Genomic DNA, 20,493 nt, shown 5'->3' on the forward strand with positions numbered 1-20,493 from the left:
AGGAGTGTGTTGGCTAAACACACCTCTTTCTGTCACAACTTCTCCATCTTTAAGTTTTGCATTTTGGAGAAAACTGACTTAGCAGCTTTCTCAGGGGACTGGAAAAATCAGTTACTACATTTTTAAATGTTCTGTCAGTTGCATATGGATGCTATGAACTTCCCAGGACTAAATGATGCCATGTCAATTACCAGTGAATTGAAACTTACAGCATCAAAACTTTAAATTAATTGTATGTTACATGTTTTTTTAAGTTGACAAGTTCCTGGGTTTTGTTAGCATTTGTTTGTTCATCCTGTGAAACGTCTACTATTGGAAAGTAGCAATACTGTATTCTGATTGGCAGAAACTTATGACTGGTTCTCTGTTATACTTTATTAGCATTTTCTATCTGATTGGTGTTTATGCTACATGATCCCATTTGTTTGTTCATCCTATGAGAGGTTTACCATTGGATGAAAGTAGCAATTTTGTATTCTGATTGCCAGGAACTTGTGACACGTTCTCTATTCATATTTTATTAGCATTTTCCATCTGTTTGTTGTTTATTCCGCCAAACTGATTGGTCCTATTATGGGAGGGTGTGTCAATCTATGCATTTTTTATAGGTCACTTTATCAGTTTTGTTCATGGTTCTGATGATGTCTTATTGACGAAAGCACTTAACCATGTGTGTTTTTTATTATGGATTTTTATTAAACTTCCGGTTTTTGAGTGCTAACTGGTTGTTTTCTTATTTTGGTATTTTTTATGTTCCAGTGCCGTTGTGGAGCTTGTTGTTTTAATTTATGAAAAAAAAGAAAAGGTGTTAAAGAACTGGAGCTTAATTATAATAAGAACAGGCAGCAAAATGATCCTGACTTAGGTTTAGATTATATAAAATAAGCTTAGCTAAGGATAGTGTACGAAAACTTTAATATACTAATTGCTTTTAGGCTATCACGGTTAGACACTACATGGTCTGTGATGGTTAATGATTGGCTGCATATTACTTTACCGCATCTGTCACAGCTGATTAAGTCAGAAAATCCTTTGATGACAAAGAGTCCATTTTCTATTACTAGGAAGTTTTAAAAGAATATTTTATGATGCATGCATGGTGATCCATTCCTCTCCCTTTATTTTTGCATCAGAAAAAACAGATATATATTTGTAGGTTATTACTATATCAAAAGTCTTGCAGTTTCAAACAGATTCTCTGCCAGTAATTTTATAGAGGTTAATCCTGTTGCAGATTTCATTACTATAAACTCGACAGCCTTCATAAGTTGATTTGCCTGTTTCATTATTATATTAATTATAGCTGGCAAAACAGAATACAGTCACTAGGTAATTTTAAATTCATTCACTTGACCTCTGTTTTGAAGTATTGTTTATATATAATCTAACAGTTGTACATAACAGTCTGAAAAAAGTTGTTGGATTATTTATTTACTTATTTAGTGCCTTCTGTATTACAAATAATAAAAATGGAAATAAAACAAATACTGCTTTCATTCCGCAGCTCCCCAGCACAGCTGCATATACATCCACTGTATTTATCTTCATTTCAGGAAATTATCATTTAGTAAAATTACATTTTGAACAAATTACATATTTCCTTTTACCAGCTAATTCTGATTTCACAAACCAATTTCAAACCAGTTATTTCTGTATTTGTTATTGCCAAAATAATTGAACAGACTTACTTTACTTCTGTTTGGGAAAGGCTTGCTTTTATACTTTCTTTTCTTCTTTGCCTAGCATAGGCGTGAATAACACAATGTGTATGGCATTGTTGTCAGTCTCATTCATTGTTACAAAAAGAGTCTCTAACTGCTGCAGAACCTACATTTTAGAAATCATATGTCTTCTTGTAAGATTATTAATTTTCCCCTTTCCTTGCACTTCCTCCTCTCCTCTTCTCACACCTACCAATTTTTATTATACCCTGATATTCCTCTCCAGTATCTCCTGGCTCCCTACTCTGATTTTTCTCTCACCTCTTCTTTCATCACCTTTCACACCACATCCCTTCTGTATCTCCCTCTACCTAGCAAAAATAGCATATGATGATTACCTTACAGCCTCTCTTCACCACAATATTCCTACATCTTCTCAAACTTCTCAGTCTGACTCAGCTTATCTACTGATCATCTGTCTCAAACAGTGTCACTTCCAATGCATCATCCAACCACTTTCTGTACTGGCATCTCTGCCTTTCAAACATGTCTTTTTACTTTGTTCTTCGTGCACACCCTTGCATAAAGTACAGATGTGTACACTTAGCATAAATGTAGATGTTCGAGTGTATTCACTGTTGCAGTCATCACATTTGGGCTATCCCTGCCAGGGTAGCCCTCAGCTGGCCTGAATACCAGAGGCTTAGTATTTCTGCATCGGTTGCTGTCACTCCAGGAATGACGTCAGGTTGTCAGTAGTATAAAGTAAGGCAGCCAACGCCATTACATCAGTTTTTCTTGCCCTAACCTGTCAGGAGCCCCCAAGTAGGAGCCAGGTTCTGGTGGAAGACCCCACCTGTAGAAACTAAATACCAATATGTTTCTTGTAAGGAAAGAGAAGAAGAAAGGGACATGGAGGGAGGGAAACCAGGGCTGCAACAGTGAATACACTCGAACATCTACATTTATGGTAAGTGTACAAAACTGTACTATGTTCTTTGTGTTTCACTGTTGCAGTCATCACATTTGGGTTGATTCCCAAAGCTGAGGAAATGGATGGAGGCAGTCAAGGAAACTAGGGGCTGGTTAGGATGCAATACAAGACTGCAGAGGCAAACCCTGCCCTGCATTTGGAGAAGAGAGGCAGATGGTAATGTTTGGTAAAAGTGTGAACAGATGTCTAGGTCGCAGCCTCCAGGATGTCCCTAGTGGGGACTCCTCTGAGGAAAGCTGCAGAGGTGGAGGCTGCTCTGGTGGAGTGAGTCCTGACCCCCTTGAGGGGGGTTTCCGTGTTGTTTATAGCAGAAATGGATGCAGTGTGCTATCCATTTGGAAATGATTTGTTTGGAGATGGCTTTGCCTTCTGCCCCTGTAGCAAAGCTAAACAGCAATTGATCAGACTTTCTGAAGGATTTAGTCCTGTCTAAATAGAATCTGAGCTGTATGTGCACATCTAGAGAGTGCAAGATCCTTTCCACCTTGTTCTGGAGATTAGGAAAAAATGTGGGTAAATGAATGGATTGGTTGAGAGCCACACTGGACACCACCTTGGGCATGAAGGATGGGGTAGTCCTGAGGGATACCCTGTCAGTATGGAAGATGATGAAGGGTTCCACAGCCATGAGTGCTTGCAGCTCGGAGACTCTTCTGGCTGAAGTGATGGCCAGAAGGAAAGCTGTCTTTCAGGAGAGAAAGTTTAGCTCTGCAGAAGAAGCTGGTTTGAAGGGGGAGCAGGGTGAGCTTTTCCAACACAAATTTAAAGTCCCAAGCTGGGGTTGGTGCTCTTCTGGGTCGCCTCAAGTTGCTAGCTCCTCTTAGGAACTGTTTGATCAAGGGGTGTGAGAAAAGGGGCTGCTCAGTGGGAAAATGAGCAGAGATAGCAGAGGCATGAATTTTAATAGAGGAAAATGAGAAGCCACTGTGTAGTAGGTCAACTAAGTAATCCAGGATGAGAGGGAGGTAGGGCAGTGCCATATTGACTCCCTTAGCCTGAATGCAGGTGCAGAACCTTTTCCATTTGTCAGCATAAGACTTTCTAGTGTTAGGGCATCTGGCCTCAAGTATAACATCTAGAACCTGTTTACTGAGGTTGGCAGATTGATCAGGGGTTAGGGAATAAGCCAAACTGCCAAAGTGAGTGTCTGCAATTGGGGATACATGAAATCCCCTTCCCTCTGGGTCAGGAGGTTTGGAATCTGAGGAAGATGCCATGGTGGCCATGGGGGACAGACTGCGCAGCAAACAGTACCAGTGTTGGTGAGGGCAGTCTGGAGCTATAAGAATTGTCCTTGGCTTTTCCTCCTTTATTTGGAGCAGTACCCTGGGGATGACAGGTAGTGGAGGAAAGGCATAGACCGATAACTTGATCCAGGGGAAGGACAGGGCATCCACTTTCCAAGTCATGCAGTGATGCTCCCTGGTGCAGAATTTGCTGAGCTGATGGTTGGTATGGGAGGCAAAGAGGTCGACCTTCGGGGTGCCCCATTTCTGAGTTATTAGGGTGAAGGTTCTTCTGTTGAGCTGCCACTCGTGTGAGTCCAGAAGATTTCTGCTTAATTGGTCTGCCAGAGAGTTGAGGAATTGTGCTAACAGGTGGAGTTGCATGGCAGAGGCTGTGGGCCAAAGGGTCATGGCCAGCCTGCACAGAGGGTAGGAGTGATTCCCTCCCTGCTTGTTGATATACCACATTACAGTGGTGTTGTCTGTTTTGATCAGGAGAGCCCCTGAGGAGAGAAGGGGCTTGAAAGCTGTCAAGGTGTGCTGGACAGCCAACATCTCCTTTTGGTTGATGTGCAGAGGGATTTGCTGGGGGCTCCATTGGCCCATGTATGCACCTGCCATCCAGGTGTGCACCCCAGCCATAGTCTGATGCATCTGTGGTGAGGGTCTGGGCAGCAGGGGGTGGTGAGAAAGGCAGTCCCTTGTTGTGACAGCATGCTGTTGCCCACCAAAGAAAAAATTTTCTGAGGCAAGGAATTATAGGTATAAGAGTCTCCAGGTCTTGAAAGTGTTGACACCAAAGGCTTTTTAGGTACCACTGAGGTTTCTTCATATGCAGTCTGGCATATGGAATAAGTAGTATGCAAGATGCCATGAACCCCAGAGCTTGCAGGATCTTCCTTGCAGATAGCTGGGGTCTGGTGGCTAGTTGAGAGAAGTAGGCTGTCAGGACATTTTGCTTTTCTGGTGTAAGGAATGCCATCTGGGATGCTGTGTCCAGGCTTGCTCCCAGGAATATAATCCTTTGGGTGGGCACCTGTTTGGATTTCTTTTTGTTGATTGTGTACCCTAGTGAGGTTAGTAGTGCCTTTACAAAGGCCAGGTGCTTCAGCAGCTTTTCCTAGCTGTCTGCCTGAATTAGGCAGTCATCTAAGTATGGCTAAATCTGGATATTCCTTTGTCTGCAAAAGGCAATGGCTGGAGCCAGACATTTTGTGAAAACTCTGGGAGCAGTAGATAAGCCAAAGGGAAGCGCAGAGAACTGAAAGTGCTGAGATCCTGCCCTGAAACGGAGATATTTCCTGCATGATTCCTTGATAGGAATATGAAAGTAGGCCTCTTTTAGATCTAGGGTGGCTAGACAAGCATCCTTGGACAGCATGGGTAGCAGCTGCTGGAGGGTGAGCATTTTGAATTTTGGGATCACCAAGAAGGTGTTTAGAATGGAGAGATTGAGGATGGGGCACCAGGTGCCCTCTTTTCTGGGTACCAGAAAAAGTCTGGAGTAGAAACCTTGGCCTCTCAGTTCTGCAGGAACGTGCTCTACTGCCCTCATAGAGAGCAGGGAAAGGACTTGCTTTTGCGTCTCTGCCCACTGGTTTGGAGGTAGATCTGGGAACCCTTTTGGGGTAGGAAGGGTGTGGAAAGAAAATTGTATCCCCGGGACACTATGTTGAGAACCCAGTGGTCATTGGTAATGGTGGTCCAGGTGCTTGCATGAAAGGAAAGTTTTCCTCCTAGGGGTAAGCGAAGGTGGGCAGAGGGAGGGGGTGGGGGAGTGAGTCACTGTGAGTTCTTACCATAAGGGGGGGGCTTAGAACTCCCTGGTTTTGAAGTGGAGGTAGTCCATTGCTTAGAGCTCTGCATTCCCTGTGGCTGCTGTCTGGGGGGGTCTGGTTCCCCGGGGTCTGGGCTGGACTTGTTTAGTGGGAGCAGGAAAGGACTGGTGCCTGGTGGGACAATGCTTGCTGAACCTGGGTGGCTGGACCTGTAAGAAATCCGTAACTGTCTGCATAGATGTTGCTTTTTCTTCCATCTTTTTTAAGACTTCTTTTGCCTTAGTGTCAAATAAGTTGTCTTTGTGCAAGGGGCATCCAACAATTTAGATTTGACATGGTCTGGCAAGGGCTGTTCTTTCAGTCATGCATGCCTTCTTATGACAGATCCAGTGACTGCTGTCCTGCAAGAAGCTTTTAGGGCATCAAAACCACAGTGCAAGGTGTGTTTAGTTACTTGACTTGCAGAATGCATTAACTTTTGTAACCCTTTAGATTCTGCACAAGCAGGAAAGGAAGACTTTTTTTTGTTTGAGGAGTTCCAGGGTATGTTGCTGAAATTTTAGCATATGGAACTGACAATTTAGTGCTCTGCAAGCAAGAGTAGCTGAGGTGTATACTTTTTTATCCTATTTGTCTAGTGCCCGGGAATCCCTATCTGAGGGGGTGGGATTCTTAGCAGAGGTTGCTTTAATTTCTTTAGGCCCTTGAAAAATTACCTCAGGGTCAGCAGTAGGATTTTTAAAAAGAAATCTGTGTGAGTCATGGACTCTATAGCACCTGTCTGGTTTTCTGTGTGCAGGAGGGAGGGTGTCAGGAGTCAAGCTGGATTCCAGGAAAACATCCTCTACAACATCAAGGACTGGGGGGGTGGCCAAGGGTCTGTGCTGTGAAAGATCTAAGAATTCCCAGAGTCTCTTTTTAGACTGAGGGTAGTCCTGACTCTCCCATTGGAAATGCTCCCTTAAGGTATGAAGGGTTTCCCCAAAAGAAAAATCCTCTCAAAGAAAGGCAGAAGGGATGGAATCCTCTGCAGCAGAATCCTCATAGGTAGAGAGGGGTTGCATGTCTTTATATTTGGATGCATCAGAGTCATCTGACTCTTGTCCAGACAAAACTACAGGGGACAGATCTCTTTTCCTTTTGGGAGGGTAGCTTGGCTTCCCCTGATCAGCATGATAAGGTCTTCCTCCATTTTAAGCATTTGAGACTGAGGCAAGGAAGCAAGTGCCTGAGATTGGGTCTTCAGTTTCTTGGGTGTAGTTCGTACCCTGTGTCTAAGAAACTCGGTCGTTTTCAAAACAACGGTAGTCGTGAAAGAAGATGTTGGTTTGTGTCGAGAATTGGTAGTGCAAAGAACTTCCTCGGAAGCTGGTGCCTGCTCAGCGGCTCCGGACCCATCCACGATAGAGACGACCGCATGATCCTTAGTCGAAGAAGAGTTTTGCGGCATACCAGACTCTGAAAGGGTCTCAGTAGCAGCCTACGAATCCACAGAAGCGGGCATCAGGGACTGCGAAAGTGCCTTACTGAGGACCGGAGAACTGACAGCTAGTTTAATGGAAGCGTTGTCAGTAGGTTTGGACCTGTGCGGTCTGTCTCTGTCTTTATCTTTATGTTTTATCGGAAGATCTGCTGTCTGATGGCTTACCAAAGCGATATCGGAGTTCAAGGAATGTAAGCAAAAATATCTAGCTACAATAAGGGCCCGAAGATGGATAGTTCTGGCGTTGAACAAAGCACAGAATTGACAGCGGGGGACATCATGGTCTGGGCCTAAACAAGTAATGCAGTAAGAATGAAAGTCTCGGTGTGGTATTTGCTTTCCACAGGCGAGGCAATTGTTAACTTTTTCTGACATCGGTTAGTGCAAGAAAAAAGGATCCCCAACGGGGTACTTAGAAGACTTCAGCTTCAAATTGGTAGACAAAACTCAGGTAGCAGCTGACTGGCATTCGTGCAAACTGCTTCTGCTTCGGGCTCCATGGCAAGAAAGACTGATGTAATGGTGTTGGCTGCCTTACTTTATACTACAGACGACCTGACTTCACTTGTGGAGTGACAGCAACTGATGCAGAAATACTAAGCCTCTAGTATTCGGGCCGGCCGTGGGCTACCCTGGCAGGGATAACAAAATGTGATGACTGCAACAGTGAAACACGAAGAACATCTATCACTTTCACTAACACTTTACTTAAATACTTTTTTCCTCAAAAGTCATTTTTTAAAAGCACATCCTTGCAAATGAATCTCTCTTTTCTTCCCTTTACTTCTTCTTCCGTTGTTTTGAATCATTATTGCACTCATGAATTCATTACTCACAAAGAAATTCTATCTATTGACATACTGCTGTCTTATGTAACACTCTGTTTATGTTTTACTATGTACTCCACTTGCATTCATTCTGTTGCATAGCTTAAAATGTTTGTACATGTATTATACTTGGAGCTTTTCCTCCCAGGCCTCCACTGAAAAGGAGCAACATATGCCAGACGGACAATCCCATTAAACAAATACTAGTACATAAATAAATAAAACTGCAACATGGTCAAATACAGTGTTGGAGAGATGGCATTGTTAGCTCAATTTTTTTTCTTTAAAACAAGTATGATACAACATCTTTCAAATCAAAACAATCAGGCATGAAACAAAATGCTTTTTTTTGCCAGTTACTGTAAACACAAATACACTTCTTGAATACAAAAAGCATCTACCCCGTGAGCAATTCTGCATTAAACAGTAACACTGCCCTTGATCACGTTAAGGGAATACCTTTTGCCTGCACCTTCTTCAGGAAGGGTCAGTGAACCATCTGCTAACTCAGAAATTACTCATTTTCAAATGACAGTCCTTTTAGAGAAACAAAGCCTAGTAACTACTATTTACAGGCTGGACCAAGACGAAGGGCTGTATGAAACATTCTAACTGAATGAAGTGAAGCTAAAATGTGTGTGTTAAAAAGGTATCGCTACCTAAACTCTTTCCTTAACTATACAGTACGGTAAAAGAACTACTGCATTTGTGCAATGAAAATGACTCAAGTCGGTGTATTATTGATATATCCTGCATGTTAGCCTTTAAAATGTTACATGTGCCCTGTGTGAAGAAATGAATATGAAAGAACCCACGTAAGAGGTCTGATTACTGCCTGTCCTCCATGAACCCGCAGCTCAGGACTAATGTAAAAGATTAAGAAAAGGGATAGATTGAGACCTAATGATCTTTTCCATTACTCAAAATTATCTTCAGTAATGTTGCTGCATTGTACTTATGTATTTCTAAGCAGGAATCCATTGGGTGGACTGGGCACTCTAGATTTACATATTTGGCTTAGGCGTACCAATGTCCCAGCGCCATTTATTGTATTTACTTAGCAACATTGCAGTTTATTATCACAGCTGCATTCTGAAACATTGTTAATTAACTAGAACAAAATGGAGGTTGGATACTGGGTACACCTGGGCTAAATATTTAAATGTGGAGTTTTCAATTCACACAATGGATACCACTCAATTTGGGCATTTAAAAAAAACTACATTTTGTCCCTTGCTGCCATCAGCTGACCAGTTCCACTGTTACTATATACTTATAGGTGAGATAATGACTCTAAATGTCATAACATTGTGGCTGCTTGAATGTCATAAGCTCTCATCATCTTATTTTACTTTCTCCAGTGGCCATTGTAGTTTTTTGTGGTTTTGGACCGTCTCTTCACCTTTGTGCTTTCTGGTTGAGTGCTCTCATCCATCAATTTGCTAAAGATTGTTTTCTTGAAAACTCGTAAAACTAACCTTATTCATCTGCAGAAGAGTGTTCAGTACTTAGAAATCCATAAGTACAACACAGTAATGTTTTTGAACATAATTCTGGATCATGAGAAAGCCCATTAGGCCTGTATGAAGTAATGGGTATCTTTCTAAAACCTAACCTCCCCCCAGGATAGCTTAACCTGTGTGATGACATCAGCCTGTGGTTAAGGAGAACAGTGACGGTTTAAAACTAGACATTTACTGTAGAAGCTGCTTTAAGTACCTCTTCATAGTATTGTTACAGGTTTACTGAATTTTTACTGATTTCAATAGTATACCTAAAAATGCCACTCTGCTGTCCTCCATGTTTGAATGTACTAGTAAATGCTGCTTTTTCTGGGGTTTTTTCAGAGGTGTACAGTGAAGATGTTTTGTGCAAAGAACATCAAAATAATGCATTTTAGAAGCAAATACTCAAGGAGTATATTATGCAAATGAAGGGAACAGCAGCATTACGAAACTGGCATCCTTAGAAGAAAGCAGAAGTTCTGTGCAGTTGCTATGAATCAGAAAGAATTACTTTGTGAAATTCTGGATTATCCATACTCTCAAAAATGGGTGCATTTCACAAATCCCAAATGAAAAATGACAAATAGAAAACAAGTAACATAAAAAAAATTAAACACACAAAAGGTAGAGATCCTGAAATGGCTCCAAAGTAAAATACAGTACACATGCACTTAAGAGGAAGGTCGTTAAAAAAAAAAAAAGATATGGATAAGATGCCATATACAAATATCTTAAATTAGCATAACTTGTATGTCCTTAAAGAAACAGGGACATAATATGGGAAACATTTAAAAACTGCAAAAGAAATAGAGGAGTGTATTACAGTCTTTCAGAAAATGGGAAAACATGAGAACCAGATGATGCTGTATGAGAACTGAGTGTGGCCTTTTTATTGGAAAGGTTGGCAGATTCTGAAAGCTGCCTTCCTCAAGTATTTATAAGATTACAGGTCATGAAGGAATTCAAGAATGCATAAGACAACATTTGCTACAGAAGTTACAAAATCGACTGTAAGTGAGATATGGTCTGCTGCTTATCAAACAGGAAAATGGCTAAGCAAGAAAAGTAGTGGTCATCTCCAATTACACACTACATCAATTAGCATGATTGTGCAATACCAGGGATATCACTTCTGTGGAAGAGAGGGATAAAGCTCTTATTAAGACACAGGTGAGCAGAGTTCAGTTAATGGCTCAGGTGTCTGTAGTAGCTGCTGCAGGCTCACCCACACTGGGGAGAAGGAAGCTTGGCTCACCTCTCTGGTGACACCTAGTGGGAACACTAGGTGTTGCACCCATCAAGCATGAGCCTGTGAGCGACCATTATGCTTCATAGATTAATAGATAAGTAATAGGCTAACTGCCCTTGTGGGTTATTGTAAGCCTAGCCAATTTACATTTCAAATGTGAGAATCAAACCCTGTGCATTGTAACTATGAGGTAAGCACATTAACCGTTATAACAACCCCCACCCAACCTTTGAGCTCAGCACAAAGCCCAAACAGCATGTGGAGGCATACTCCCAGAAGCTGGGAGCAGATGCAGAGCTCTTAAAGCTGCTGTAATGGTAAGGGGTGCCCCACTGCAGAGGAATATGCCACTACACAGGACCTACCTTCCTGCTCCATACCTGCCTGTTCTTGATACTGGGGAATGAACAGGCTAACTGCGCTATCTGGGCAGGAACAAATGGGCTGTGGGGCTTTCACCTAGCTTGGTAATGCCTGGTGTTTGCTATACAGAATGAATGAGTCATTTGGGTGTAGGTAGAGGACCCAATGGGCTGGCCTGCAGAGGATTAAAAAAATAAGAAGAAAAAAAAAAAAACAGAAAAAACCCCAAAACAATACCAGGGATGTCTATTGAATCAGATACAGGTATGGTGAAAAGTACAGTTTTGTACCTACCATAAATGTAGATGTTCGAGTGCTAATACAGCTGCAGTCATAACAGATGGGTTATCCTGCCATCAGGCGGTCCCTCGGTCGGCCGAATTCCAAAGTCTAGGTCCGGCGTCGGTTGTCGTCGCTTCTTCCCTGACATCAGTGCGGCAGGGGTATAAAAGAACCAGCCGACGCCATTTTCTTCAGTTTTTCTTGCCCCAGATGTCAGGTGCCCCAGAAGGAAGGCAATACATAAACTCATGTAATAATGCAATGTAATATAATAAAAAACAGTAGTTTGCAAGCAAATACACCATAAAGAATACCCCAATCAGGTTGTATGAAGAGGTGTTTGTCATAAGGCCTGTCCCAAGAGGGGATGGAGGGAGGGAAACCTGGACTGCAGCTGTATTAGCACTCGAACATCTACATTTATGGTAGGTACAAAACTGTACTATGTTCATCGTGCATACAGCTGCAGTCATAGCAGATGGGAAGAATCCCAAAGCTAAAATAGGGTGGCAGGCACTAAGTGGAACTAGGAGGAGCAAGGATGCCCTGCAAGACTGCTGTGGCAAAGCCCGCTCTAGATTTAGAGTATAGTGGAAGGTGATAGTGCTTGGAGAAAGTGTGCACAGAACTCCAAGTGGCTGCTTCCAAAATATCCTTGGTAGGAACCCCCCTGAGGAAAGCTGCAGAGGTAGCTGTGGCCCTTGTCGAGTGAGATCTGATGTTTGTAGGTACAATTTTTCCATGAAATGAGTAACAAAAGCGTATGCAGTGGGCTATCCATTTTAAGATTGTCTGTTTGGAAATAGCCTTGCCTTGAGCACCTGTAGCATAGGACACAAAGAGTTGCTCTGATTTTCTGAATGGCTTTGTTCTGTCCAAATAATAACGAAGTTGTCTGTGAATGTCCAAGGAATGTAGTAGTCGTTCCCCTTTGTTTTGTGGGTTAGGATAAAAGGTAGGTAAGTGTATAGTCTGATTCAAGGCTATACTGGATACTACCTTTGGCATAAAGGAAGGGTTGGTTCATAAGGAAACTCTGTCCTGATGGAAAATGATGAAAGGTTGCACCGCCATGAGGGCTTGTAGTTCCGAAACCCTGTGTGTTGAAGTGATAGCCAGAAGGAAAGCTGTTTTCCATGACAAATATTGTAGTTCTGTTGAGGCAGCTGGCTCAAATGGAGGCAGAGTCAGTTTTTCTAAAATGAAGTTGAGGTCCCAAGCAGGTACTGGTGGTTTGCTTGGAAGTTTTATATTCTTAGTCCCTCTGAGGAACTGTCTTAAGAGAGGATGAGAGAATAAAGGAGGATCAGTGTTGTATTGCGCAGAAATGGCTGAAGCATGGATCTTGATGGAGGAGAAGGAAAGTCCACTGTTTAACACCTCAGCTAGGTACTGTAATATTTGAGGTAAATTTAGAACCCAAGGATTCTGGCCCTTTTTTTGATTCCAGGCACAAAACCGTTTCCATTTGGCAGAGTAGGCTTTTCTAGTTGAAGGTCTTCTGACCTCCAAAATGACATCCTGCACCTCCTTGGAGAAGAGGGTTTGTTGGGAAATCAAGGAATCCTCCATGCGGCTAGACTGAGGGTTTTCAGTTGACTGTGAAGGGTTTTGAAGTTGTGTTGGGTCAACAGAAGAGGAACTAGAGGCAGGATCCATGGCGGGGAATGCATCAGGCTCTTCAGGAGTGGATACCAGTGTTGTCTTGGCCAGTCTGGAGCAATGAGAATCATCTTTGGCCTCTCTGCTCTGGCTTTTAATAGAACTTTGGGCAGCAGAGGAAGAGGCGGGAAGGCATAGACTGTCAATGTTGTCCAATTGAAAGACAGTGCGTCCACTTTCCAGGCCTGTGGATGATAGATCCTTGAGCAAAATTTTTTCAGTTGGTAATTTTTTTGTGGGTAGCAAAGAGGTCTATGTCTGGCCGTCCCCATGCCTGAATTATCTTTGCGAAAACTTGAGGATGCAACTTCCATTCATGTGGATCTGTCATATTTCTGCTTAGGTTGTCTGCCAGCATGTTCTCCTTCCCTGGCAGGAATTGTGCTTGAAGTTGGATTTGCAGTTCCAGAGCCGTGTTCCAAAGGGACATGGCTAGTCTGCACAGTGGGTATGAATGAGTTCCTCCCTGTTTGTTTATGTACCACATCACTGTGGTGTTGTCTGTCCTTATCAATAGCTGGCCTGGATGCAGTAGGTCTTTGAAGGCCATAATAGCATTTTGTACTGCTAGCATTTCCTTTTGATTGATGTGTAGGTGCTTCTCTTTTTGGGACCATTTGCCCTGAATGCACTGATCTGTCATGTGCGCCCCCCAGGCGTAGTCCAAGGCGTCTGTTGTGATCATTTGATTTGCTTGAGGCATGCAGAAGGGAAGACCTATGTTTCTTTGGCATGCTTGAGCCCACCACAGAAATTCCTTTTGAAGACATGGAATGAGTGGTATAATTGTTTCCAAACTGTGGCTGTGTTGAGACCATAAGTTTTTTAGGTACCATTGAAGTTTCCTCATATGCAGCTTTGCACATGGGATCAGTAGGATGCAAGATGCCATGAATCCCAGAGCCTGCTGGACTTTCCTTGCAGTCAGCCTGGTGAAGGTTGCCATTTTTCTGAAGTATTGAAATAGTTGCCCTTGCTTCTCTGGCGTGAAGTAGGCCATCTGGGTGTTTGTATTCAAGCTGGCACCCAGGAAAATTATTGCTTGAGAGGGTATTAGTTTTGATTTCTTTTTGTTGACTGTGCATCCCAGAAAGTTCAACAGTTTTATTACAAAGGCCAGGTGTTTCAGAAGTATGTGCTTGCTGTCTGCTTGGATCAGGCAGTCATCCAGATATGGGTATATTTGTATCCCTTGAAGTCTGCAGAAGGCAATTACTGATGCCAGGCATTTCGTAAACACTCTGGGCGCAGTAGATAAGCCAAAGGGCAATGCAGTGAATTGATAATGGGTTGAACCTGCAAGAAATCTGAGGTATCTTCTGCAATCTTGTCTGATAGGGGCATGCAGGTATGCCTCCTTGAGGTCCAGTGTTACCAGCCAAGACTCCTTGCCCAGCATGGGAAGAAGCTGCTGTAATGTGAGCATCTTGAATTTTGGTACGATTAAATATGTGTTTAGGGTGGATAGGTCCAAAATAGGTCTCCAATCTTTGTCCTTCCTTGGTACCAGGAATAGTCTGGAATAAAAACCTTGACCTTGTTCTTTTGCAGGTACCTCCTGAATAGCTTTCCTGTCCATAAGAGCTGAAATTTGTTTTTGTGCCTCTGCCCTTTGATTTTGTGGCAGGTTTGGCATTCCTCTCATTTTTGGAAGGGTGTGAAAGTGGAATCTGTAGCCTCTGTCTATAATGTCCAGGATCCATTTGTCTTTTGTGACAATATGCCAAGTTTTTGAAAATAATGCCAGTTTTCTGCCTAAAGGTGTTGCCATTAAAGCTTTGCTTGGCATGCAAAGGGGAAAGTCATTGTGTCTGCTTTCTGAATGGCTGTGATCTATCTTCTCCACCTCTTGGTGCAGGAGCTTGCCATTGTCTGCCTCAAAATGATCCCTGAGATTGAACTCTACCCCTCGGGCACCTGTATCTACCTCTTTGAGGTCTGTCCGTGGCTGGAAAGGACCAATTTTTTGAAGGCCAGTTTCTGCTGAAACATGGAGGCTGTACCTGTAGGAAATCTTTCACTGTTTGCATTGATCTTGCCTTTTCCTCCATTTTCTTTAGTACCTCCTCAGCTTTAACACCAAACAATACATCTTTTTGAAGAGGTGCATCTAGTAATTTAGCTTTGACATGATCTGGTAAGGTTTGCTCTTTGAGCCAAGCATGTCTACGTATGACAGACCCTGTAACAGCAGCTCTACATGAGGCCTCTAAAGCATCAAAACCACATTGCAAGGTATGTTTACCCACTTGCTCTGCACTATGCAACAAATCCTGTAACTCCTTTACATCTGGTTGTTCTGGTTGTGTCATTTTGCTTTTCAACTGAGATAACGAAAACTGTTGATACTTTAACATATGGAACTGACAGTTTAATGCCCTCATGGTTAAAGTGGCCGAGGTGTGCACCTTTTCCCCCCACCTTTCTAAAGCTCTCGAATCTCTCTCTGAAGGTAATGGGTTTTTGGCAGTAGAGGCCTTAATTCCCTTGGGACCCTGTGAAATAGTTTCTGGGTCAGCAGCATGGCTTTTGTATAGGAATTGGTGTGAATCAGGAACCCGGTAATACCTGTCAGGTTTAACAGGAGCTGGAGGTAAAGAATCTGGGTAATCTTGGCCTTCCCAGTGAAAGTGTTCCCTCAAGGTATGTAAGGTTTCCCCAAAAGAGTAGTCCTCAGGGGGGAAGACCGAGGGAATGGACTCCTCAGCATCAGAATCTTCAAAAGGGGAATATGAATATTCCTGGTCCTCAGAATGTTCTGAGGTAATAGAGGCTTGGTCTGAGGAAGGTTAGTCTTCCTCCAGTCTGGGCCTTTTGTCCGAGGGTGGTTGAGAACCCCTGATAAGAGTAATCAAATCCTCTGCCATTTTGAGCATGTGTTTTTTAGGCATGGGGCCTAGAGAGGGGCTCTGTGGAGCCTGTCTTTTAGTTTTCATGGCTGCTTTGGATTTTTTGAAAGCCTTAATGGAAAAAGAGGAAGGCCTGAAGACACCTTGAGAGGTGGATGGTCTGTCTAAATTCTGAGTTTCCCTGCCAAGAGTGGCGTCGGTATCTGTAGTCAGAGTGGGGGCCGAGGAGCCTGCGACCTCGGGCACAGAAGACACCGCTAAAGAAGCGTCATTGGTAGTCAGGGGCTGCGTAGGCGCCTCGCTGAGATCCGGAGCACCTGTAGCCGGCTTTAGCATGGTGTCGGTAGAAGTCGTGGACCTCATATATCAGTCCTTATCTTTGCGTCTTTTACTCAAAACTGGAGTCGGAGTATCCGACGACATAATGTAATTAAATTTTTTACCAAAATAGTGTTGGGCGAACTCCGCCCGACACTTAATAGTGCGTTTGTTGAATCTAGCACAAAAACGACAGGCCGAGACGTCGTGGTCTGGGCCTAAGCAAGGAATGCAGAAGGAATGGAAATCCTTATGTGGTATTTGCTTCCCACAAGAAATGCAATTATTAACTTTGTCTGACATCGGTCTGAGGCAAGAAAAGTTTCCCCAATGGGGTACTTAGCTTTCAAGAAGACTTCGGCTGAAAATATTCGTAAATATCAGGAGCTGGCCGACCGGCACTTGCGAACTGCTTCTGCTTCGGGCACCGCGCGGCAAGAAAGACTGAAGAAAATGGCGTCGGCTGGTTCTTTTATACCCCTGCTGCACTGACGTCAGGGAAGAAGCGAAGACAACCGACGCCGGACCTAGACTTTGGAATTTGGCCGACCGAGGGACTGCCTGACGGCAGGATAACCCATCTGTTATGACTGCAGCTGTATGCACGATGAGCATCTGGAATAACAGTAGCAACAGGACCAGCAGTAGTAAAACAGCCAATACAGAAACAGCACAGTTTCAGGTCAGTTCTCCTTAAACACCAGACATCTATGTAAGCCCATGTGTTAAGAGGCCTGCACTACAAAAGGATTGGAGTTAATGTGTGTTTTTCTGCTATGTATATCACTGTACTACAATTTCATTCCACACTTAGCAACATTCATAAAATTGGCCTGCTTCTAAATGGGAGTGTCAAACTATTTTGGCAGAGACTAGGAATGCAGCTTTCTCTGACACTAGACTTCCACTTGTATAGCAAAGTCCACTCTGTAGATCCCATGTGCTATATGTGGAAGAAGTAATAACATACACACCCTCTAAAATATGAGAAATGCCAGTGCATATATGAACCATATCAGAAGTAATGATGTAAACATCCAACCCCCCAACACACACCTGTGCACTACCTGAAGGGCAACAGCAAAGGGACTAGCAACATCACTGTGCTTAGCAGTGCAGTCTTGGCGATATACGATGATTCAGCAAAAGAGAAAGGTGCTGTCATATATTTCTGGTCATCTAAATATAGTTATGAGCCTTCCATAGCATGTAGTTCCCAGTTCAATGCAGTTCTGTATTGTCTTTTCTGTGTTCCTTGATGTAACCGCAACTGTAGTAATTTAAGTAGTACAGACCTAGCTGTGCATCTGCTACACTCAAGCATTGTGCAAGGCCATGGAAGCATTTTTTACCACCAAATTGGGTAGCTTGTTACCACCTGTTCCTTAAAAAGCTAAGCCCTAAGTGCCCAAATGAGTACTTGGAAAAGCTACTGTCTATGCTTTTAATTATTCTACAGTTAAGTAAATGACATGTAAAAACCTACTTCTGCTTACCAACCTGAACTGCAGACTGAGAAGGAATTTTGCACTTTAAGACAGAAGTAGTCACAATTTTAAATACCAGAAGCTAGGCTGCTTCTTACCATCTGAGCTCTCAGATACATTTGAGCTTGGCTGGCTGTCAAAGTTGGGGTTGTAGTGTTTCCTAGAAGCACCGCTTGCTGCGTGATCCCTGAGGTGGCGGCAGGTGTGGAGTTCACACTCTGTGCTCGACTGATCAGCTGAGCAGTTGCAGGTGAGGTTGCCAGATTAATCTGTTCACAAAATGAAAAAAAAAAGGCAGTCAGCAAAACATAATGTGATTGCCTTCTTAAAGTTAAATGAAAATATTGCTGCTAACTTTACAAAATGGCTAGACTTCACTATAGCTTGAAAGCAGTCTCCCTACTAAATATAGATACAGTAAAGTAAAATTGTGTAAGAATTTACCATAGTGGTAGATCCTCATGTAGATCAATGTCGCACTAGTGTTTACCAACAAGACTTCAGCCACAAAAGGCCAACATAAAGGTCATCTTCCAGAGCTCAGCACCCATTTCACTCCATGCACTGTAGACATCTACCCCTCCAGGACATCAGAAAGCTCCCTATATAAAGCTGGCACCCACATCAACCACTTTAGAGCTTTTCTGCTCAGGATGACAGCTGGGGTACCTAACCTGCTAGACCCTAAGCAAGGTCCTAAGGATCTTATCCAAACAGAGTCACATGTGTACACTTCCTGGATCAAAGGCTTACAGAACAAGGTTTCCCCAGACCTGTAATGACAATAGAATCCTGCAGGTCTTGACAGAGCGATGAGCGTAGGGTTAAATGAAAAAGAATAATATACTCAGCCTTAGGTCAGGATTCTAAAGAACAGAAGAGGGGATGATGTTACAGAATCAATATTGTGAGAGTGATCTACTCAAACACCTACTATCATGGTTGGTTCTTATACTCTGTACTATCACTGTTGCATCAGTCCTTACTACGGGGATGATTCCCAGAACTTAGGAGGTTGGGAGGTTATCCTACTGGTAGGGTTGGACTCAACAAGCCCTGTAGGACAGCAGTTGCAAACGAACTGCCCTAATCCCGGAAGCAATTTCTAGTCTATAGTGCTTGGAAAAGGTGTGTACAAATGACCAGTGCACTCACCCCCTGAAAAGCCACAGTGATTGCTGTCATGTTCTCACCCAACTTCTTTCTGTGATGGGAGTTGTTGTTGTGTCTTTCAAACGCAATGCACTACTCACTTGAAGACTGTCTGCTTGGAAACTATTTTTCCATCTTTCAGGGATGCATAGCACACAAATAACTAATCTATGAGACTCTAATGTTCTTGATTTGTATCTAAGCAGTATCTCATTTTTCTGCACACATGTAAAGAATGATAAATTATTTCTCTCTTTTTCCGGGATGGTAACAAAGAAATTTGGGAGTTGGATAGTTTGTTTGATGGCTAATGTCATATCATTAGGTATAAATATGAAGGTAGGCTATAAAACTGACCCTTTTCATATGGAAGACTAAAAGGGCTTTCTGTACAAAAGTGTCCACAGTTGTGAAATTCTCCAAACTGAGATGATGGGCAGATGCTAAGCTGTTTTCCATAGTATATAGCTGGGGGGGGGGGGGGTTGAAGGGTTGTGACAGGCTAAAACAGCGGACTTAAAAGGGGGTTATTTTGGTTCTTCTGCAACAGAGTTCAAGTCCCACGATGAAGCAACAGCTTTCCTAGGTGGACTTAGTACTGTACTTCCTTCAGGAAAGGGTCCAGAGATAGGATGTAGACTGCCATTGCAGCCATCTTTGTAACTCACAACTCATGCTTACCCCCCCCCAAATCCCTTTCTCATGAAAAAAACAAAATTTAAAATCTCTCTTAATAATATGACCACTGTAGTCACTTCTCATAGCAAAGTATCAGGGATAATAATAGATAATATTCTTAAATTTGACCTACATTTACAAAATGGCATAAAAACTCACCAAAAACTAGGGATGGTTTACAGATCCAAAAATGCTCTCACCAACATAACTAAAACTACACTTGCCACCCCTCACCTACTCCCCTCACTACTAAACAGTCCCACCATCCACACTGACCTCCAGGCATCACAACAATCAAAACTTGAGCAATGCTATGATAAAGTGGCTAAATTTGCAGCAATTACCCCTTTCAGAACCCACCACTGTATAGCACTAAAATCCTAAAATGGTTAGAACTACACCATCAACTAACATATACACAGCTTCTTACCACTTATAAAATTATTGTGCATTCATTTGCCTGTCCAGCACTAAAAAACATTCTACACAACTATCTTCCCAATCGTTCATTATGATCCAATAACCAAAAACTCCTTTCTGTCCACAAATGTATTAAATCTGCTGAGCATGGTCTGTACTCATAACCCAACACCATAATTTTGGGTGATTTCAACTACCTTGGTATAGACTGGGCGAACTACCAAAGTTCTAACTCTTATGCCCAGTGGCTCATAGAATTTATAAATTCAAATGCCCTTGAACAACTGGTATGTTCTCCCACTAGAGGGGACAACATATTGGATTTAGTCATCACAAATATGGGTGCCCATTGTACCACACCAGTTATCACTCCCTCTCTGGTCAGATCAGACCACAAACTGATAACCCTGGACGTCCTCACCCCTCCACCTCCCCCAGTCAAAGAAACCATCATAAAAAACCTTTCCAAAGCAAACTTCAAACTACTTGCATCAGAAGTGGAAAGCTTCACTATTCCCTTGCAGAAGGATAATGATATCCAGGATGCAGAATCCTACAC

General features: G+C 42.8%; 1 protein-coding gene across 1 annotated transcript in view; it reads right to left on the reverse strand.

Moving 5' to 3' along the window:
* The window catches only part of PHC2 (polyhomeotic homolog 2), a 2,832,203-nt gene that overhangs the window by 1,116,160 nt on the left and 1,695,550 nt on the right, over positions 1-20,493 (reverse strand). The gene's annotated exons all lie outside the window — the stretch shown is intronic.

This window comes from Protopterus annectens, chromosome 2.part1 (genome assembly GCF_019279795.1).
Source record: "Protopterus annectens isolate FY-2018-M chromosome 2.part1, PAN1.0, whole genome shotgun sequence".
Lineage (NCBI taxonomy): Eukaryota > Metazoa > Chordata > Ceratodontiformes > Protopteridae > Protopterus > Protopterus annectens.